The sequence below is a fragment of the Ursus americanus genome, chromosome 25, assembly GCF_024610735.1.
Source record: "Ursus americanus isolate L20-20 chromosome 25, mUrsAme1.1.p, whole genome shotgun sequence".
NCBI lineage: Eukaryota > Metazoa > Chordata > Mammalia > Carnivora > Ursidae > Ursus > Ursus americanus.
The window spans coordinates 6,966,553-6,990,256 of NC_142151.1; the positions used below are offsets into that span (position 1 = coordinate 6,966,553).

The 23,704-nt window shown below is 42.2% G+C and overlaps 1 protein-coding gene across 3 annotated transcripts in view; it reads left to right on the top strand.

Annotated features, from left to right (window-relative positions):
• KCNA6 (potassium voltage-gated channel subfamily A member 6) overlaps positions 1–22,634 on the top strand; it is a 42,864-nt gene extending 20,230 nt beyond the window's left edge. Inside the window, exons 2-4 of one of the 3 annotated variants that reach the window (XM_087855559.1) lie at positions 13,396–13,540; positions 18,758–18,882; positions 22,258–22,634. The gene's annotated coding sequence lies outside the window, so the exon portion shown is untranslated. The remainder of the gene's footprint in view (positions 1–13,395; positions 13,541–18,757; positions 18,883–22,257) is intronic. The other 2 variants (XM_087855557.1, XM_087855558.1) reach the window with 2 other exon arrangements.
• Positions 22,635–23,704: the final 1,070 nt, after the last annotated feature.

Genomic DNA, 23,704 nt, shown 5'->3' on the forward strand with positions numbered 1-23,704 from the left:
TCTCCTCCCCACCCCACCCCAACAGCCTTAAAGCCCACCTGAGCCCTTCCTGTGAGGCTGCTCTGAGGGCTGGAGGCCCTTGCAGTGGTGAGTCCTCACTCTGGACATCTGGCTGATTGGAACTCAACAAGGAGAGAGGAACATAACCAGCTAACTGCACACCCCTCCACCGTCCTCCACCCAGCAACCAACTATTGGCTCAAACTCTCCCGACTCAAACCAAGGACTCTGGCTGCCCTTGACTCTTCCTCTCCTTGTTCAAACCTTTTCCCTCGCACAGGCTGTGTCCTGGAGCGGCTCCGGGCGACTGCAGGCTCTCCGTGTCAGGCTCCTGCAGCCTCCTTCCCTGGGATGCTGGGCGCGGGGGCGGGGAGGAGGCGGGGCTTTGCAGCAGTGCGTGTAAATGCCCTGGGAAGGGTTCCCTTCACCTACCTATTCAGCAGCCTTGTGACTGAGAGGCGGCCTCCGGCAGCAGATTCCTGCAGCAGTCTTGCCTTGCCCTGGGTTAGGGCCTGCCCACTGCGGGTTGTTAGCTGATCTGGGGGGTTGGTGTGGAAGGTCAGTCAATATCCTCAATGACATTTGATCCCCCAGGACTGACTTTCAGAAAAGGCACATTCTCTGCAAGCAGGGCTGGCCCCCTCCTCTTATACAACAACCCTATGTGGCTTTTCTGCCCCATCAGAGGATTTGGAAGGAGGGAAGAGGGGGTGAGATAGACAAGCTTTCCTTTCTGAAAACAAGGGAAGCAGTGGTGAAGTTTCCTGTGGTGGAGAGTGACTGGTTTGGTGAATCTTTACTGTTTCCGTTGGATGTCGTCAGATAGAACAGCTATTAAGAGGATCCAAGAGTCTTTCACAGTTGCCCCTTTAACTGCCCTGTCACCCACAAGGCTGAGCCTCCAACAGCTAAGTCAGGACTCTTGGACCCCTGACTTTGGTGGATTGGAGGAGGGTTGAGTCTGAACCAACCTGAGCCTCTTTTCCAGAAACTCTCGGTTGGGACAGATCAATCTGGGCTAGTCTCTCTATGGAAGAGATGGAAAACCTCCCAGCCACAGAAGCACGAGGGGGTTCTCATCTATTATCCAGATTCACTTTCTCATTTTGTAAACAAAAAAATTGAGATCCTGAGAAGTCATGTGTTTGGGCCAAAGCCACATGGTGGTATGCCTACCTTATTACAGAGCTTGTTTGAAGTCCAAAGTGTTAACTCACACTCTTGACTAAGTGACATCTCTACAACTAATCTCCTATGAAAGCTTGTGTTCCGCTCAGATTTTGAAGAAATCCTAGTAGCCAGGCCCTGCATGGGGCTTTATGGGGAGCCCACAGACTTCAGCACCAGACTGACCTAGTTTCGAATCCTGCCTTTTCCACTCACTAGCATTGAGACTATGGACACATTTCTCATTCTCTCTTTTTTAAAAAAAATTTTTTAGATTTTATTTATTTATTTGAGAGAGAGAGAGAGAGAGAGAGAATGAGCAGGGAAAGGGGCAGAGGGAGAGGGAGAAGCAGGCTCCCCGCTGAGCAGGTAGCCCACCGCGGGGCTCGATTCCCATGACCTGAGCTGAAAGCAGCCATTTAACTGACTGAGCCACCCAGGTGCCCCCATTTTTCACTCTCTTGAGGCTGGTATTCCTCAACTGTAAAATGGGAATCATTATACTTATTTCAGAGAAATATTGTGAAAGTTTTCTAATGTGGATAAGATATGCTTAGAACATAATCCTTGTTCAATAAAAGAAAGAAGACTTCTTGGCCCAAATACATAACAGTTCCCTCTTTCCCTGTGCTCTAAATTCTGTAACTGGTTTGTTTTCAGAATTATTTAGCACCTTCACACTTGCAGTTGGGAGAACAGGGGGCTTCCTTTTGCCTTTTCTCCAGACTCCAAAGGGGGTGGCCCTGCACAGAGCCTGAGTATCAACCTGCTAGTATGATCATTCCTCTTAGGGTTGGGGCAACTTAGATGTAGAGAGAGAGGTGGTAGACCATGGGGATTTGAAAGAAACAGGTTCTTCTCTGTTACAATTTTTTTTTTTAGGTTTGTGAAATCCATTCAGCCTGTGATTTGATCTTTATTAAAGGACTACTCTGTGACCCTCTCCCCTACCCCAGGCTGGCAGGTGGCTCACTGAGTAAGAGCATGTGAAGAGGACAGGGGCATAACTGGTAGAAAGAGACTCTTCAGGCCTGGTCATTTCTGATGCCATGTGCATTGACATGTTGACCCCCGAGACAATGTGCCTTTTGACACTCTTTTGAGAGTGTCTAGAGAGAACCCTGGCTTGTACCTCCTGACAGCTATGCCTTGTGACCTCACAGAAGGAACATTTGCCAGGCTTGCCATGAGAAAACTATTCTTTCCTCGTTGTGTCCTTTACACCTTAAATCACCACATCTGAGCTTGACTCCTAGTCATTCACGTCTTCCCAGAACAAATCCCCATGGAACGTCCATCTCACCGGGGCCAGAGAGGATCCCACCTCTCTCCACCTCCCCTTGGGTTCCCATCTCTCTTAATCCTGAACCTCCTTCAAACATCACCCAGCTCATATCCAGCTTCTTTCATAAAGCCTTCATATGGACTGGCCTGTTCATTTTGCACTTAGTGGAGGTTACCTTGTATTGATATGTACATTTTCAGATTCTAATCCTTTCTACAGATACATATAGCAGCAGCCTTTTACCTCAAAGTGTTTGACAGCCTAGTTAAAAAATATGTGTCTTGGAGCACCTGGGTGGCTCAGTTGTTTAAGCATCTGACGCTTGATTTTAGCTCAGGTCATGATCTCAAGGTTGTGGGATTGAATCACACATTGGGCTCCATGCTGGGCATGGAGCCTGCTTAAAATTCTCTCTCTCTCTCGCTCTCTCTCCACCCCTCCCCCCAATCATACTCTCTTTCTTTCTCTCTCTCTAAATGTGTGTGTGTGTGTGTGTGTGTGTGTGTCTTAAGTACAGTTGGACTGTCATTTCCTTGAAGGCAGGAGCTCACTCTCATCTTTTCATTCCTCAGCAGCACTGTATCAAGGAGCTATTGGCTGCATCTAACCATAGCATTTAAAAGCAAAGGACAAAATACCAAAAGGTCATCTATTATCTCTTATAACTTAGAGTCTTGAGGAGTGACAGTTCCAGGATTGTTAAATCATTTAGCTATTGCTATGTAACTAACCACTTCAAAACTTAGGGGTTTGAAATAACCATTATTTCTTAGCTCCCAATTCAGCAGATCAGCAATTTGGGCTGGGCTTAGCCTGGCAGCTCTTTTGGTCTTGCCTGACAGATGCTTCCTTATGCCTCTGTGGTCAGCTCTGTGTTGATCAGATGGTACTCCTTTGGGGATTGGCCGGTTATTGGCCAGGAAGCCTAAGCTCAGGCCAGTGGCTTCCTCATCCCTCTAGAAGATGGCCTGGGCACTTTCTTATGGTGGATGCAGGGGCCCAAGAGCAAGCAAAAGTGTCAAAGCCACTTGAGACTAAGAGTTAGAATGGGTGTGGTCACTTCTGCTGTATACTATTGGCTAAAACAATTCACTAGGCCAGTCCAGACTCAAGTAATGAGGAAATAGACTTTCCCTTTTGGTGGAAGGAGCTTTAAAGTCTTATTGCAAAGGGAGTATGGAGAGTTTGAACCATTTTTGCAATCAGCCTGCCATAACTGTGTTAGGGCTCAAAGGATTCTGTTCCCTGGGACTTGCTTGTCTTTCCTGTCTTTCTTACAAATGGCAGCAGCAACATTTCCAAGCACCGTGGCCTCACACCAGAGAGTCCAAAGGCAGGAAAGGATAAGCCTTTCTAAAAATGAGGAAGCCTCCAGGTGTCTCCCAACAACCTCTCTTAGGCCACACTTAGGACACAGGCCCATCCTAACCAATTTCATTAGAGGTGAGTAGGATTACTGTTCAACATAGTGCTGGGAGGGTGGGGGGCAACTTCCTTGAGGTCCTTTCTTTCTAGAAACCTGAAGAAAATAGGGGTTCTAAGAGCAAAGAAGCTGGTGTCAGGGATGGCAGCTGGGCCAGAAATCAGTAGGGAGTGGAGGAAGCAACTTACACAGTATCTTGTACCATATGTTTTTGCTATATGTTCTTGTTTCTTTCTTATTTTGGGATCTAGTTTCTTTTAACAAGCAGACCAAAACACACCCAGGATCTAGTTTGGGTTTTTTTTTGTTGTTGTTGTTATTGTTATTTTTTTCTTTTTCTTTCTTCTTTTCCTTTCTGGACAAAATGACAAGATGGAGAAACTCACCCCAAAACAAAGAACAGGAGGTAGTACTCACATCCAGGGATTTAATCAATGAGGATATAAGTAAGATGTCTGAACTAGAATTTATTTATTTATTTATTTTTAAAGATTTTATTTATTCATTTGAGAGAGAGAGAGAGAGACAGCCAGCAAGAGAGTGAACACAAGCAGGGGGAGTGGGAGAGGAAGAAGCAGGCTCCTAGCGGAGGAGCCTGATGTGGGGCTCGATCCCAGATTGCTGGGATCATGCCCTGAGCCGAAGGCAGACACGTAATGACTGTGCCACCCAGGCGCCCCTGAACTAGAATTTAAAACAATGATTATAAAAATATTAACTGGGCTTGAAAAAAAAGCATAGAAGACACTAGAGAATCCCTTTCTGCAGAGATAAAAGAACTAAAATCTAGTCGGGCTGAAAAAAAAATGCTATTACCAAGATGCAGTCCCAAGTGGAGGCCATAAAAATGAGGATTTACTAATCAGAAGAGAAAATCAGTGATATAGAAGATAAAGTGATGGAAAACAAGGAATCTGAAAATAAGAGGGAAAGAAGACGATTAGATCATGAAGGTAGACTTAGGGAACTCAGCGATTCCACAAAGCAAAATAATATCTATATTATAGGAGTCCCAGAAGATGAAGAGTGGGGGAAAAGGGCAGAAGGTTTATTTGAACAAATTATAGCTGAGAACTTCCCTAATGTGGGGAAGGAAGCAGATACTTAAGTCCAAAAGGCACAGAGAACTCCCCTCAAAATCAACAAAAAATAGGTCAACAACTCAACATATTGTAGTGAAACTTACAAATTACAAAGATAAAGAGAAAATCCTGAAAGCAGCTTGGGACAAGAGGTCCTTAATCTACAAAGGTAGACACATAAGCCTGGCAGCACACCTGTCCACAGAGACCTGGCAGGCCAAAAAGGACTGGCATGACATATTCAACATGCTAAATGGGAAAAATATGCAGCCAAGAATACTTTATCCAGTAAGGCTGTCATTCTAATATACATTTATATTAAGCCTGCATATGTCAGGCCCTGGAGAATCAAAGGTGAGCAGCAGGTTAATGTTTTTAGGAAGGAGATTATAAGAGATGGTAGACACATGTAAGCAACTGACTGTAGTACATTGTGATGAGTGGCAGACACTGGGGGACAGGCTTTCAGGGCACCCATGAGGGCCCAGATCCTGCCCTGGTGTCCCTCATTCATCATCACTGCTTTCTGACTGAGGAAGTGAAGTGCAAAGACAAGTGCAGGAATCAAGGTACAACTTTATTATGTATCCAGAGTATCACCCATTTACCTGCAACTCAGGCCTCTGGAGTAGCAGACTGAATTAAAACACAGCTGAGACTGCAGACAAATGATGTGGGGAGGGGGGCTCTTTATTCCTATCTACCTTGGAACAAGAATCTGAGGCAAGCTCTCTTGGGGGTAACTTGCAGGAGGGAGTAAGACTCCAAGGGGCTGTAAGCCCACTTTCCCAGCTGGTTTCATAGAGTGAGGGTCACATGGGCGGAGAGGAAAGTAGCCTGCTGTGACTCAGAGAGTCAGGAACTGAAAGGTGGGCTTGTTATGAGGACTGATTTAAGGTACAGCAACTCTGTTAACCAGTAAAATGCAGCCCAACAAAGGTTTTGGGCTCTACTTTTGTGATTAGGAATGTAGTCTTCCTTGGAGGCCATATGGGGAAAACTATAGAAGTACTGCTGTGGAGTCATGTAGCAGGCACTCTAGGTAAGGTAGGAAGGGTAACGAATTCTTCCTGGGGAAGGTGTCCCAGGGAAGCGGACACATCAGTCAGCCTTGCAGGAGGAGTCAAGGCTCTCAAGATCAAAGAGAAAATGCTTAATAGAAGGAATGGCTTGAATAGAGGCACAGACCCTGAGAAAGGGATGATGTGTTCAAGGAACTGGAAGTGTGGTTCACATGGGGTGAAAGGGCACAGGGGAGGCTAGAAGATAGGTTGGACTCAGACCATGAAGAGCCATGAAGCTGCTAGAAGTTGGAGTCATTCCGAAGGCAATGAAGGGGAGCAAGCAAGAGTTTTAAATCAGAGGCATGGCAGGCTCAGATCCCATTTTGGAGGGATCCCTTTGGCTGAAGTGGGGGCAGGAGCAGGAAAGAGACTGGGGGTGGGGACCTGAGTCCACTCTAGTCACAACAACCTGACACAGGTGAAATAAAAAGTAGTCTGTAGGGTATTTGTAGCATTGAAGAAAATGTGAAAAACTTTGCTCTGAAAGTGCTACTCATATCCCACACTTAATTGTTTGGGAATACATGAACACTTTTGCAGTGTTTCATAGCAGAGATGTCATAATTAAAATCCGATTTTACAAATGAAAACAAAAAAAGCAGTCAGACGTTTGGTTGGTTTTAGTACTGCTTTTAAATCCTCTGCCTGTAGGGAGGCAAACCTTCTGAAGGCACAGTCTTCGGTGTGCCATGGAAAGGCTCTTATAGGAATCCAGGTAGAAGGGATTATAGTCACTTACTGAGCATGTGCCCAGAGCTCATGGACCGTCAGGCAGAGTGTGGGCTCTGCAGTTCAGAGGTGGATTTGAAAAGAACCTTTGTATTTGGGGTTTTGCTGTGCCAGGCTTCAGAGAATTCTCCTCTGAGAGTTTCTTACTAGTGGAAAATGTGCGCACACATTGGGAAGGCAAGGAACAGAAATGGGATGGGAGTGGTTGCCATCATCCCACTGACCTCAGGGGACAGAATGTTACAAATTCCATCTCTTCTGTCCACACTGGTCTGCCTTGACCCTCTCCAGGAGCCTGAGAAGCTCTCCACAGCCTGCTGGGAGGGGTGGTAAGGAACAGCATCTCTTTTGTTCCTGGAACTTCCTCCATAAAATATTCAGGACTGCCAGGAACTAGTCAAGGGGAAATGTTTGATAAATAGGCGTTTCTCACTTTTCAGAGTCACTTGGACCATCATTATCACATTCATCTGGGCTGCACTTGAAAAGCCATCAGAGGTCTGGGGAGCATTGCAGCTGTCCACACTTTCTGCCCTTCAAAGATAGCACCTACAATACTCATTGGCAGCCTGATTGGCACAATGCTGCTGCTTTCCATGGATAGCAAAGGCAAGGGCAGAGGCTCCTATGGAAGCCTGGAAGGGTGGAGGCTGGCAGACAAAGGGTTTCGGTTTGTTTCTAATTAAACCTCTGTGTCAAAAGCATTGCTAATTCTATATTCTTAAAGTCTGAAGCAAGGAGCCCATGTGCGGATTCAGGGATTCCTTACTTGAAGTCATAGACATGTTGCTAAAAGAGCCAGAGAAACACCTGGATATAGTAGATACTTGCTATTTTTGTTCACATGTTTGTTTGGGGTCTTATCTTTTTGCTGTTGACTTGATGCTTGACTTTGAACAGAGCATATCACCTCTCTGCTCTACCTCAGTTTCAGAGTTACTGTGAAAGTCACAAAAACAAGATGAATTGCACATAGAATGTCACGTCACAGGTAAACATACAGAAGTCATTTTATTTTTATGTATTTGTAGGAAACTGAAACGATTTATTGGAAACCTGGCGATTCCTCTGTCTCAGGCCTGCCTTTACGTAGTTCATACCCAGTTTATACAGTTTTAGGCAGTGTCCGTAAACAGTGGAAAATTTTGCAGTTATTTGGTTAATTTCAACAATAGGACTGACCTCGATTAACTCGACATGACTCAAGCCAGCCAAAAACTTGCTTTCAGATCATAATCCTTGCTTGGAAATTAGAGAAAACAGTAGTAAGAAGGGGGCTTCCTGCATCCACTTTAAGCGGAGGCTTTATTCGGGCACTTTTTATATGCTTGGCTTCAAATCAGAGCTATTTGTGGGAAGTTAGGCTTTCTGGTGGTTATTTTACTTCAACCGGTAGTGAACCAATGGAAGAATTCTCTCTGTGGTGTGAAGCCAAAATTGCGAATTCTGTCTGGACTGGAAGGTGCAGTGGAAGAACACAGAGTTGGTGTCTTGGATACTGGCTTCATCTACCTAGCTGTGTGATTTGGGGTGCATTATTTAACCTCATAGAGACTCAGTTCTCTCATCTGTGAAATATAGAAAATAATGTCTATCTCAAAGGATGGGTAGGCTTATTCATAAGATAATGTATTTAAAATGTCTATTTCATTTACTTGCACTCTGATCATTGTCATACCCCTTCTACTACCTCTAGACTTAGTTTGTTCTTTTTCTCATCCCCTGTAGTATAAAGTTAAGATATTTGTTTGAGATGTTTCTTTTTTCTTAATATATACATTTATCATTATAAATTTCCTTCTAAGGATCTAGTAGCATCCCATAGGTTTTGTTGTGTTGTCTAAACTAAGGGAACACTATTTGATGCTGTCTTCGCCACATTTAGCCAGTTTTAGTAGCCAAAGAATCAAAATAGAAATGCTTGCTCTATCTTAGTCTAAGACTTTCACTGGTTTGGCCTAATGTTCAATAAAAAAGAAATTTGGGGAAAAAGAAGTTTTCTTGTATGTTTAAAATAAATGGTGTCCATCACCACACAGAACACTACATCAAAAACTAATGAAATCTTATATGTTGGCTAATTGAACATAATAATAAAAATAAATAAATAAATAAATAAATAAATAATAAAAAATAAAAAATAAAATGTCCTGAACACACTCAGTGATTAATGTAAAAAATAGCTATTACTGTAATTAGGTTGTAGAGCTTAGGTGTTGGTGGTTCTGCAATTAATTGGGTTGTTAGTTTTCTTTTGGTTACAAGAGACTAAAAGTCTGGTTCAAACCATCCTAATAAAAAAAAAATTTGGGAAAAAAAAAATTTGGGACACCAGGGTGGCTCAGTTGCTTAAGTGTCTGCCTTTGGCTCAGGTCATGATCCCAGCTTCCAGGGATCGAGTCCCACATCAGGCTCCTTACTCAGTGGGGAGCCTGCTTGTCCCTCTCCCTCTGCCTTCCGCTCCCCCTGCTTGTGCTCTCTCTGACAAATTAAGAAATAAAATCTTTAAAAACAGAAAAATCAATTAACTCATATGACTTCAAACTAAAATTGGATGTCAGTGGCAGAGCTACCGTAGAGCAGGTGAAACATGGCAGGGTGTGGAGGGTGAATGGCTTCTCAGTAGAGCCACCAAATTTAGCAAATAAAAATACCCATGTCCACATAAATATGATACAAACCTCAACTGTTGAATTTTTTAATTTATTGAAAAATGCTGAATACAGGATGTTTAGGATGCCCTGAGAAAGTCAATATAGGAAGCAGGACAAAAATCATTAAATATGGGACATATTCCGTATATTCAGGATGCCTGGCAAACCTTCTCCTTGGGGTTTTGATGCCAATGAAATTCTACTCAGACCTGTAAACTGTGTTTACAACGAGTGCCAGTAGATTCAATTAATTTCATGCTCGTATCAGTCAAATTAACCAGACCTTTTGCTGGAAAATGCACAATAAGTCTAAGGTCCATACTAGGTTACTTGAAAATGATATAATTCTTCTAAAGAATTTGGCTTAAAAAATAATAAAGCTGAGCTTTAGGTACCATATAATTCAGGAGATAATTATTTTTTCATCTCCCTTGATGTGATTTTGCTGTCCATGTTGGTTTTAGATGGCAGTAAGTTGACTAGTAACTCCAGGCTCATATTCTTCTGGGTTCTGGGCCAATAAAAAGAGTATTTCTCTTGACCTGACAAAATCCCATAATCTGATTTTCATCGGTCAGGATTCTATCTCATTCTCTTATCTGGGCAAATTATTAACCCAGGGGAATGACGCACTCTATCATTGGACATATCTGGATCACATGCACACCTTTGGAGCCAAGGTTAGAGTCAGTTTTACCCAAAGCATGTGGACTGAGCATGGGGTCTGGGGATGGTTTTTCTGAAGGAAAACTGGTGCTCTGTAACAAGAAGAAGGGATAAAATGGGTGTTGGGTAGAGAAAAAAATAACTCCCTCAACGCCAAACAAAATGAACAAAAATAGCAAATATCTACCACATCCAGGTAGTTCTGTTGTTCTTTTAGCAAGAGAAAGAAGTCATAACTTAGATAAATCAACACTAAAATATGGTAGGGGTCATGTCCATGACTTTAGGTAAGAATTTACTGAATCCACACATGAATTCCCTGCTTCAGATTTTAAGATTATAGAATTATCAATGCTTTTCTGTACTTCTTTTTAAGAAAGCTACAAGAACTTTTTTCAAAATTGTAGTAGAATCATTGTATTGTTCTGATTATTAACATAACAGATGCATGAAGGGATATAGAGCAAAGTAAGTTACCAGTAATACCCAATCTAGAGATAACTCCTGTCAATATTTTGGCATAATTATTCCAGATGGTTTTCATGTATGTGTGGGTGAAGGATGGTGTCTTGCTACAAATAGTTAAAAATAAAATCAAACTTAAAATTACTTTATTACCCTTTTAAATTTAACAACGTGTTCTGGACCTCTTTTCATACTGATAAATATAGATTTTAAAAATTATAACTTTAAGGTCTCATACATTTGAACAAAAATACAACTTTTTAACAACTCTTAATATCATTTTTTGTGATTATGAGCAATACACTGGTGAAATATCCTTACCTGTATGTTTATTATCTAGTGATTTCTTGTGAATAAATTCCTAGAAGTGGAATTGCTGTGCTAATAATTATGTTTAAAGGTTTTGACACAAATTACTAATATGCCCTCCAGAAAATCATGCCTGTACTGGGTAGGGTTGCCAAATAAAATAATTAATTTGCCCAATTAATTTGAATTCCAAATAAACAGTGAATAATTTTTTATATATGAATGTCCCAAATATTGCAAAATCATCTGAAATTCAAATTTAACTGTGGATCCTGTATTTTTTTTAACATTTGAGGGTTATTTTAATTAATTCTTTTTTCTTTCTTTTTTTTTATTATGTTATGTTAGTCACCATACAGTACATCATTAGCTTTTGATGTAGTGTTTCATGGTTCATTGTTTGCGTATAACACCCAGTGCTCCATGCAATACCTTAATACCTTAATACCCATCACCGGGCTAACCCATCCTCCCATCCCCCTTCCCTCTAAAACCCTCAGTTTGTTTCTTGGAGTCCATAGTCTCTCATGGTTCGACTCCCGCTCTGATGTCCCCCCCTCACTCTTCCCTTCCTCTTCCTTATGTTGTCCTCCATGCTATTCCTTATGTTCCACAAATAAGTGAAACCATATGATAATTATCTTTCTCTGCTTGACTTATTTCACTTAGCACAATCTCCTCCAGTTCCATCCATGTTGATAATCCAGTGTATATATGGACCACATCTTCTTTATCCATTCGTCTATTGAAGGGCATCTTGGCTTCTTCCACAGTTTGGCTATTGTGGACATTGCTGCTATGAACATTGGGGTGCATGTGCCCCTTCTTTTCACTACATCTGTATCTTTGGGGTAAATAAACAGCATCACTGAGTCTACTAAAGTTCCAGGGAGTGTATTAAGCACTAGAAATACAAAGAGAAGCACAATAGATTTTCTTTCCTTGGAGGAAGAAAAGATCCTGTATTTTTATTTGCTCCATCTGGCAACTCTAAGACTGGGTATAAATCTCAGTCTACAAATCCAGGAGTGGCTCTGCAGCCTCATTGGCAGGCTGGAAGCCCCATGCCTCAGGTCTGGTCTTGGTGAGTTCAATAGCCATTCCCCCCAAGGTCTGGCCATCTCCAGGGATGCAACCATCTAGTAGTGTGTGGGTCCCTGCTCTTTTCTTAGTGTTGACCTCTGACCCCTCCCCCCGCCCCCGATGTAACGGAGGAATCTCTGCCGCTGGTATTGAATTAGCTGCTAGGGCTGCTGTAAGGACATATCACATGTTGAGTGGCTTAAACAACAGAAATTAATTTTCTTACAGTTCTGGAAGCTAGAATTCCATGATCAGGTGCCAGCAGGTTTGCTTTGTGGTGAGATCTCTCTCCTGGTTTGCAGACCACTGCTTTCACACTGTGCTCGCATATGAACTTTACTCTGTTAACAGAGAGGGAGGGTCAGTGTCTATTCCTTTTTCTGGGACACCAGTCTTATGGGACCTGGGTCCCACCACTATGACCTCATTTAAGCTTACATTAATTACTTCCTTAGGAAGCCCCATCTCCAAATATAGCTACCCTGGGCATTAGGGATTCAGCATATGGGTACTGGGAGGACACAAATATTCAGGCCATAGCACATATCCTTAAAGGTGTTCTCCTCTTATTATTTCTTTCAAAGACTCTCGAGGAATTCAGGCTTTTAAAAAACAGAACCGTCAACTTCTGCTTATAAACAGAATAATAAAATTTGTCATTTGGACTAAAAAACTTGAGGAAGAACTCCATTGAAAGAGGTGTAACCTTAGTAAATTCAATATTAATTTATCAAAGCAACATATCTTCTAAATAATGTTTTTTTGGCACACAAAACCATCTTGTAGAAACATAAAAAGTGCACTATATCTGTATTTCTTTCTTTCTATCTACTATCTATCTATCTCCTGAAAGTATATTAATAAAATAATAGTCATAACTACCAGCTACCAGTTACTATGCCTTATATGAAAATATTATATTAAATCCTCACAATGTGAGGCAACTTCAATTCTTGTTTTCATTTATTAGATGAACAAGAGTAACTGGGAAATCAGCTCTGTGGCACTCCAAAAACAATGTGGGTTTTTTTCTGTGTAAAAGGGATATGTGTGATTTTCAGTTTCTCTTTTGTAGTTTTCTGCAGGCCCTTATTGCTGGAGCAAGGTGAATGAGTGTATATTTTTTAGGATCAGAAAAAATTATTTCCATCTTGAAAAATGGTAAGGGTGGTTATAGAAATTAAGAGAGAAACAGATAGAAGAAACCACCAGTTCTGTATGAGAGTGTTCATAGCATCCAACCAGCTCTGAAAATTCTAGTTGGGCTATTGATTTGATGGGTATTAAATGATACCTCCTTTAATTGGCATTTCATTGGTGACTTATAATGCACACACATGCTCTTAAAGGTAATGGTGAACACCAAGCTGTGAGAGTGTCCTGACAGTTTCACTGTGGTTGTCTGAAGCACAAACCATAGCCCTAAATTCATTACATGCTACTTCTCCACCTTTCTAAAAATGCACAGGGCTTTGGTGATATACCTCGGAGGAGCAAAAAACTTTATCAAGCTCAATTTTTCAAGGAATGCCAAATTCCACATCAGTCACAGAAATGGAAGAATGCTGGAGGAAAAGCTGTTGAGCCTAACTTTGAAAACTATGAAGAAGGCGGTGAGTGTGGAGACAAGATTGAGACAGTCAATGGTTCACACTGGGCCCAGCAAGAGGCAGGATCGTCCAGATTCTGGTCCCAGCCTTCTCCTGCTGATGTGGCATGGCCAAACCCTGGGGAGGGCAGTCCATTTGGAGAGTGACCCCTGCTATCTATTTCCAGAGACTGATTTTGGGGGCACAAGAAAGGGTCTTTAAAAAATATCTGCATGGGGGGGGTGCCTGGCTGCTTCAGTTGGTGAAGTGTCCAACTCTTGGTTTTGGCTCAGGTCATGATCTTGAGGTTGTGGGATCGAGCCCCACATCAGGCTCTGTGCTCAGTGCAGAGTGTGCTTCAGCTTCTCTCTCCCTCTTTCTCCTGCTCTTTCTCTTTCTTTCTCTCATAAATAAATAAAATATTTAAAAAAATAAGAAAAAAAATACCTGCATGGGGAATTCTCGAGTTTACTATTGTTCAATTATATTATATTGAAGACATAAGAAATTTAGGATTCCCCATGACTATTTCAGCTGTGTCTGATGGGTAATTAATTTAAAGGAAGACGACCTGGTAGTCTTATTCTCTAGAAGGAACTTTAAAGAACATTTGGCTTCTCATACAATTCTGAACAAGTCAAAAGAAAACAGTGGATTAATTCATACTTGTTTTACTCAGCAAGGGTTAAATTAATGTTGGATTATCCAAGAGTCTCTACTTGCACAGGAATTATAAACAAGTGGTGCTCAACAATAGATGTTCAAATTTAGACCCCCCCCCCCAAATGCCCTGTCTTATGCTGGACTTGGAATTTTGTGCACTAGCTGACAAATAGTCATTTTCATGATGGCCCTCTCAACTAGCCAATGTCCCCATCTTTCCTGTACAGTAAAGAATGTGTAATAATTTGGTTATAGCACAAAACATAGGTGTTAAACTTCACAGAACTGAGACAAGATAAAAATCACTAGGTTTGCCCAATGTGCTAAATCTTTAGCTTTAATCAGATGTTTACTGGAATTTGGACAACTGAGTGTATATTGAATGTGTATTGAATTGTGAAGGAAGAGAACACATTTAAAAATCATATGTGAAGTGCTAGAAATGTATGATGGATGACAATGTCTGAAAGCAAGGTATAAGGAAGGATTTTATAATACGTAAGCTGTCCAGGGTAGACACCCCATACAACATAATCTTTTCCACATACTATGTCAATGCACATTTCTAGAAATTATGTGTGCAGATGACAACTGAAAGTATAGAGAGGAGTGAGTAGCAGGACTTCAAGGAAAAAAAAAGCATGCAGTCTCCAAGTCCTAGAATGTTAGGATAGAGATGAAACTGATAAATAAATGTTACTCAAACCATACAATACATACTGGTTGTTGCAGTAGTAAAAGTGGTGTTTCAACAGATTCAGTACATATGTATTGAATTTCTTTTATGTACTAGGCAGTGGGGGTATAATGATTAAGAAAATGATTTCCTTCTTTAGCGGAGAGCCTATAAGTGTGTGTCCATGCATGTATTTGCGTGTGCGTGTTTGATGGTGGGGGTGGATACAGATACTAATCCAGTAAGCTCAAATGTAAAACTGCAACTGTGACAAGTGTGACCAAGTACAGATATCCATATTGCTGTGTTATAAGAGCTTAAAATAGGGGGATTTGACTTAATGACATTGTAGCTGATATTTGAATGATGAGCAGAAGGTAAGTCGGCAAAAGTTCTAGAAAGAGCATTCCAGGCAGGGGTAACAGCATGTGCAAAAGTCCTAGGATGGAAAAAAGATGATGAACATGAGAGCCTGGGGTGGCAAGGGAAAAGGCAAGCAAGTTAGGCAGAGGGTTAAGAGTTCTATCTTTAGTGGAGGAGCAGTAGGACGCTATGAGTATATTTAAAGCAAGTCTCGATGGAGTGATGTGATCAGATTTGTAGTTGAAAATATCAGTCTGGCCACGGTGTAATAGGCTGGATGGCCTGAATGGATGTAGGGGACTATTACAAAACTTCTGCAACATCCAGGTGGAAGATGGCACTAGGGCGATAGTGATGGTGGTAGAAGGTGAATGAATTGGAAGGACATGAAGGAGGTGAGAGCTTCGGGACATGGCGATGGATTAGAGGCATTGGTTTGAGAGAAAGAGGTGAAGGAGAGGAAGAGGATGGCTTCTAGGACTAATAATACAAAAGGGTAGGGATTCCCATGGTCAGTTCCTTTTGGTATCACAATGAAATATGATTCAGGAGTGTGTGTAGGGGGTGAAAACAGTGAGCATATTTAAAAATCATTTTAATTTTTATTAAGGTAATACATGTACATGGTTTAAAAGCCAAATAATGCTATAAGGCTTCTGAGGAAAACCAGCAGGCCCTGCCTCTCTCTTTATCACAAATCTGAGTCCTCAGAGGCAACCACATTCAATAATTTTAACACTTTGTTTCTGGTATTTACTTTTATTTTTCTCCGTAAATACTTGCATTGCTCTATCTTGAATTCTTTTTTCATTTAACAAATATTTGTAAAGCTCCTGCTATGTGCCAATCACTGTTCTTGGCATAGATACATTAGTGAACAAATCATGAATACGTGTAGTGAACAAAATGCCCTGCTCTCATAGGGCTTTCACTGCAGTGGAGAGAATAAGCAAACTTTTAAATAAAATACCAGCCTAACTATCTCATTATTCAAAGGTGATGCTCTATATAGAATGGTTATGAATAATACAGAGAAAAATAAGGATCCATGGGGGTGATGTAGGGAATGCTGAGGAAGAAATGCAATGTTAAATAAGAGTGGAGGAAGGGAGCACCTTACAGAGAAGATGGCATCTGAGCAAAGACCTGAAGGATGGCAGGAGAAGCCGTGAGGATGTGTAGGAAAAGGATGGGCTGAGCAAAGGGAACAAGTACAAAGGCCCTGAGGTAGGAGGACATATGGTGTACCTGAGGAACAGAATAGCAAAGAGGCCCTTTTTGCTGGAGGAAGGTGAATGCGGGGAGAAAGATAGGGGTAAGATTAGAGCAATAACGTGGGTGACAGATTGTGTAGGGCCTGTGGGCTACTGTCAGCACTTTGATTTTTTTCTCTGAGTGATGGGACATTATCTCTTGTCTTTTGACACCATATGCCCACTTTCTCTGCCTCCAGCATATTTTTTTTGTTAAAACAGTGTTTGGTGTTTGCATCATTATCACTCTCGAGTATTATTTTCTGCATTGCCAAACAGTATATGATGATAATGTTCATTTAATCTCTTGTAAGCATTTCATTAATAGCGTTTTCTTCACCGGCTTAATTTTCTGTGCATCTATTTATAATTCTCTCCAAACTCTACAACAGAGGTAAAAAACCTGTCTACTGACCATTTTCCACGTGACCAAACACATCAGGCTCTCCATCAGTTCTTTTTTTATGTGGAGTCTTTCTTTCCAGAGCCTTCCATTCTCCCACTCCAATCTTGCCTGCTGTCTGTCTGCCCCAGCACAGCTTTTGTCCTGGGAATTCATTTCCCTTCTCTCTTAACGTTGGGTCTCCATCTTCTTGGAGTCCATACTTTCTTCTTTCTTGCCTTGTTTCTTCCTCCTCCTCTTCTCCTTCTCCTTCTTCTTCTTCTTTCTTTTGTGGGGCAGTTTCTCTACTAGTGGTAGGCACAGTTTTGAACATTGCATGCCTAAAAATGCCTTTACTCAATTCTCAGTTCCTAAATTTCATCCTGCTGTGCCTTGATGTAGGTATATTTTTATCCATTTTCATGGGTGTTTAGTGGACATTCTTAGTTTGGAAATGCCCATTTTTCAGTTCTTGAAGAGTTTCGTGAATTATTTCTTCGATTATTTTCTTCTATTCTGATTTTGTCTATCGTCTTTTTCCAGAACTCCCATTAACTCACTTTGGATCTCCTGATTGATTCCTAAATTTCTTTATTCTAAAGAATTCTTTATTCTTTATTAACTCCTGTGTGTCCTCTACTCTTATACTACACTCATGGCGCTACTAGCCACAAAATGTGGTGTGTGTGTTTGGGGGAGGTGGTTTAAAACCAAGCAATTCTCAGATTCTGTGGTCACCAGCTGGGTTTCCTGCAATTCAACTCAATTCTGATGCTATCTACTGGGTGACAGTATCAGATCCCACTTGTTAAAGTTCAGTGCCACAAGATTGCCCTCTTCCCCACTTTAGACATCAATAGGAAGTCCAGGTTATCACCTGTGCTTCTAAAGACTTGCTATAAATTGGAGAGTCCTATAATCCCCTCTTCTGGTTCAATTAATTTGTTAGAGCAGCTCACAGAACTCAGGAAGACTGTTTACTTACTAGATTACCAGCTTATTATAAAAGGATGTAACTAAGAATGGTCAGATGGAAGAGATGCATACGGCAAGGTTAGGGAAAGGGCGCAGTGCTTCAATGCCCTCTCTGGGGGTGCCATTTTCCCAGCACCTCTACATGTTCATTAACCTACAGGTTCTCCTAACCATGTCCTTTTGGGGTTTTGTGGAGGCTGCATTACATAGGCAGTGATGGAGTAAATCATTGGTCATTGGTGATCCATTTAACCTCCAGCCCTTTTCTCTCCCAGGAAGTCTACGGGTGGTGTAGAGGGAGGGGGATGTGGGATAGAAAGTTCCAACCCTCTAATTCTGGTTGGTTCCCCTGGCAACCAGACCCCATCCTTAGGGGCTTTCCAAAAGTTGCTGCATTCACTTAAACTTGGGTGTGGTTCAAAGGGGCTTGTCAAAGACACCCATTTCACCTTTATGGTTCTGAAGCTATTTCAGAAACCGAGGACAAAAACCAAATATTATAACAATAGATGCCCCTGTTGCTCTAATCATTTAGGAAATTGCATGGGATTTGACAGCTGTGAGCCAGGAACCATTGACGAAGACCAAAATAAATATTTCTTTTTCTTTTCTTTTTAAAGATTTTGTTTATTCATTTGAGAAAGAGAGACAGAGACAGAGAGAGGGGAAGAGGCAGAGGGAGAAGCAGACTCTCCACTGAGCTGAGAGCCTGACATGGGGCTGGATCCCAGGACCTGGAGATCATGATCAAAGGCAGACGCTTAACCATCTGAGCCCACCCAGGTGCCCCCAAAATATATATTTCTTATAAATCACACTGTCACACTTACTTTACTCTCTGTCTTTATACTTTTTACCTACCTTCTGGGAGATTTCCTCAACTTTATTTTTCTAGACCTATTTAATTTTATTTCGGTTCTGTTAAAAAGAAATTCAGGTCAGAGGTGGAGTCACTTGCCCTTGGGACAACCTCTCCAAGAGTGGAATTTTTCTGGTCAGCACCAAGGAGGCAATTTGTCACCTGGGCGGTCTCAGTCTCCCAAAGGAAGATAAGGTAATTTGCATGATAAGACCCCCTGCCCCGGCCCACCCCAGGGGAAAGGACCCTGCCTGAAACAATACTTTTTTCTTTCTTTCTTTCTTTCTTTTTCTTTCTTTCTTTCTTTCTTTCTTTCTTTCTTTCTTTCTTTCTTTCTTTCTTTCTTTCTTTCTTTCTTCTTTCTTTCTTTCTTTCTTTCTTTCTTTCTTTCTTTCTTTCTTTCTCTCTTCTTTCTTCTTTCTCTTCTTTCCTTCCTTCCTTCCTTCCTTCCTTCCTTCCTTCCTTCCTCCCTCCCTCTCTCTCTTCTTCTTCTTTTTCTTCTTCCTTCCTTCCTTTTTTTTTTCCTAATAATGTTCTTATCCCACCCCTTCCTATAAAGAACTGCCATTTTGTACTACTCAGAGCTCCCCTTCACTTGCTAGATGGAGTGGTGCCTGATTCATGAATCACTTAACAAAGCCAATTAGATCTTTACGTTTACTGGGTTGAATTTTTTTTAACAGCTATTATACTTTCAATTTCCTAGAATTATTTTCTTCTTGGATGGTTCCTCCTTTATAGCAACTTGTTTTGTGGATAAAAAATTTATCTGAGGATTTCCAATATTTTTGAAAATTTTTTCCCCTTTTTGCTTCTAGCATTTTCTGTTTCCTTTGAATTTGTCTATTTTGGCCTGTTTAAGTCTTTCTTCAGATACATGTAATTTGAGGATAACTTTATTTTCAAGAGTGAGGTGGTAAATGGCTGTGGAGGCTCTGTGTCTGTGGGACGTGTTGAGTGGAAATCTTACGGCAGGGCAATGCACGGGACAGTAAGCCATCTTGTTGGGGACTTACAGGTATCAGTGTCTAGAGATATTTTCTCTTGGATTCCTTGGTTTTTCCACGAAGAAGTTTTCCAGTTGCCTGCCTGATTTTCTGGGAACAAGGCAGGGGAGGTGCCGGACTTCACACTGAACATATAGACACTCATGCCACATGTAACCCCTCCTACTTTCAGTACTTGCCTTTTGCCTTACCTGGTACCAGCTGACCTTGAATCCAGGTCTTTTTGGTTTAGTTTCTTCTCAAACTTTTCTTTGATGGGATATCAGGTGGGTAAGTGGCTTTGTGGGACTGAGGAGGAGACCTAAATGGGTATGCCTAACTGCAACCAATTTTTAGCCCTCCCCCTTGATCTGTTTCTAAAGTATTGGGTGTTGTCAAGTCCTGAGCCTCCATGGGTTCCCTGGGAACAAATCTCCACATCTCATTAACCCTCATCTGCAGGCACTCAGGTTTCAAATCTTAAACCTAAGATTTAAACCTTAGGCCACCCTCCTAAGCCCAGTACTCTTCCTCCAATGGTTTCCTGTCATCTACAAATTGGCTTTTACTTATATTTGATCCATTACCCTGACTTACTTGTCTTTGTAACTTTGCCTCCCTGCCCCTTTAAAAATTTCCCTCACAGTTATTTTAGTAGGGTTTCAGGAGGGAGCAAAAAAAGCAAAAACAAAAACAGAAAAAAAAAACCATGTTTTTAATCTGCCACTTTTAATCCTAGTTCAGATGCTTTCTCAATGAGGGTTTTATTTGGGGGCTGTTGTAAGAAGTGTGGTGAATTCCCTGAGAACACACGAAGAGTTGTAGAAGCTGTAAGGGCAGCCTTGGGATAAAGGCCACAGTGTGTAATTTACATTCATGTCATGAGAAGTGAGCCTAACACAGTCTCTTGGCATTTGGAAGTTGTGCCCAGACATCTGACACAACCCCAAATTTGAATGCAGAAGTGCTTATACAGGCTTCTTCCCAATCATGAGCGTGTGAAAAGAGCAAGAAATTTTCTGTTCTCAGAGCACCTGGCTGACTCAGTCGGCAGAGCATGCAACTCTTGATCTCAGGGTTGTGAGTGCAAGCCCCCCGTTGGGTATAGACATTACTTAAAAGTAAATAAATAAACTTAAATTTTTTTCTGTTCTTTTTCCTTTGAAACAACAAACACACACACACATATCTATAAATATATATATGTAGATATGCACATATTTGTGCATATATATATATATATATAATCATTTGTTGAAGTGTTATCTTTCACTCAATGACTATTGGAATTTCACAAAGAAACAATCTCTGGGCAGAGATTACCACACAGATGCCCTTGCTGGAAAGCATGTGGGTGCTGGTTTTGTGAGTCTGATGTCATGTGGTCAGTGACACTTAGCCATGAGATGAGTTGCTGACCCCAGAACACCAAGCTTGCAGTATACTTTTGCATCACTAAAATTACAGTAACTCCATGTTACGAACCTTTGGGCTTGTTCACAAGTAATTGAAATTACAAATATTAGATCTTTTCCTTCTGCAGAAGGCTACTACACAGGCCCAATAATGCCTACTGGCATGTTGGTAAGGCTTACCTTTTCCAGAGCAGTTTCACTAGGTCCCTGTGGTAGCTCTAAAGAAGCTTGGAGCTGACTTGTCTGGTCATGGTCTGTCCATGGACATCCTTGTTTTATACATGCAGAGACAGAAGTTGCAAGTTGTTGGTTTGTGTTTAGCCAAACTCTGGCCTGCTCTTGAAGTGATCACAAAGATCCTAGACCCATGTGCCTCACACTGGGAGAAGCAAAGGGCCTAGTTTTCTTTGCCCAGGGCATGGCAGAGGCAGGCCTTGAACATAGGACTGTGGGGTCTGGATCTCACACACTTTCCAATAGAAAACAATGTGCATGTATGGTATGGGGCAGGCCACAAAAGCAGCAGGAAATCAGAAGAGAGCGATCAATCATGTTGGCATGGCCAGAGATGCTGTTGAAAGTAGTAGGACCAGGCTGGGCCTAGCAGGAAGGTAGGACTGAGGAATGTGGGAAGGAGAAACAAGAGCATCCCATGGGCCCGTCAAGAGAGGAGGCAAGCAGAGGCCAGAACTCTTTCATGGAGGGAGGGATACACCTGGTGTATACTGAGGGTCTAAGATGGGCCTCTGGGACCAAGGCAGATGGTGCAGGGCATTAGAGAGAAGGGAGCCCAGCTGAGTAGATTGTATGAGGCTTCACTTTACAAGGCCTAGGGGTTGAGCACGTTGCTTGCATTTGATTCCATTCAAGGTAGAGAATTAGTGACATAGTATTTAAAGACAACTTTTTCAGGAGTGTTTTCCAACTCAGTGTGTTCAGCAGTGGCTGATGGGTTGCAGGGACCCTTATTGGGCCTATGGGGTGGGAGGTATGGTTTGAAGTGAACCATAGAGCCCAGAAATAGGGGCCAGGTGAGGGACCACCACTGATATGTCAGAGGAGCTGAAAAAAGGCTGGAGATCCTTCTCAGGTTTCTTGGTGCCATTGCTCGTATAGCTCACCCTCGGATCCCTAACCATATTTCCTTTTGTTCTGATTCTCCCTGGCAGGGAAAAGACTGGCACAGCAAGGAGACTTACACATATATTTCTGGTAGCAGTTGGACAGAGAGGGCCTGGACCCCCAACTTCTCAGGAAGACGAGACTCCTTGGATCACGCGGCCTGACATCTCTCCAGTGGCCTCCCACAAGCAGACACCAGACTAGAAAAAGCTGAGACCAGACCTGCAGGCATTAAAGATGGGGCCCAGGATGTTAGGGTGAGGCTGTGGGGTGAAGGTGAAAGGTGGTGATGGGATGGGCAAAAGAGACCAGGTATGGGGAGGTCGGGGTCAAGGGATGCCAGAAAGTGCATGGCTGTGCTACAGAGCCACCCAGGAAAAGGGTGGTCATGAAGACTAACAAATAAACATATGGCAAAGTCTCAGAGGCCGTGTGTTTTGCTGAGTGAAGAAATCAACAGCTAAGTTAAGCAGACAAGTCAGGTACTCATAACAAAAGCAGGTGGGTATCCAAGATGCCAGAGTACCTGGGCAGCTTCCCAGGTGCCACCTGCAGATGATCAGAAAAGGTGCTTGAATACCCTCTGCATTGATCCCGCCGTGGACAGGGAACGTTCTCTCAGAAGGCAACCCTTGCTCTAGTTGTTAGCTTCTTCTACATACATGCAAATGTTAAGGTCAGAGTTATATTTCCTATGGCTTTCCCAGGACCCAGATGATACTGTGTGCAGGGTCTCCCAGGAGCAGGAAGGACTTCTTCCTGGCGTGTGACCCACATTGCTCTTGCCATGGACAGCTCTTCTCTCCTGGCCTTTCTCAGAGGAAGAAGAGCAAGATTACTTCGGGGAGGTCCCTCCTTCCTGCCCACTTACCTCTCTCTCCAGTTTCCTTCCAGGTGCTCCGGAGGGGGAAATTCTATCTGGTTGTCACTCTTCCAAGTGATGAGGCTGATTTTTCCCCTTGACTTTACTTTCCTAATTAAGTGTGTCTGGGGTTACAGTTTGCTGTAATGCCCGGACCCTCCCAGATATGTGCTGAATGTAGGGCTTTGTTACCACACTGTGGAAGCCTCTATGTCAGGGACCATATTCTTAGCCACGTGCCCACTTAATGTCTAGCAGAGCACCTGACACAGAATTGTCATTCGTAAGATGTCTGGTGAATGCGTGAGTGAGGACATGAGTGAATGAGGTGTTGACTCTGGTTAATATATAACATTAAAACACTTACGCGAATCACCAAGAACTCACACATGGTTTATTACAAGTGAAGGAATTGTCAAGCCACCCTGTAACACACACACACACACAAGCAAACACATGTACACATGCACATGTACACATTGTTTTCCCTCCTAGGTTCTCTTCTTACTAGAGAAGCCCTATAACTCTGACATTTCTTATATGAAAGTCTATTTACCAGTCTGTGTCTACCATTTGTTCCTTCATTCAGCAAGTGCTTCTTGAGTGTCTATGTGCCAGGCCAATGAATAAAA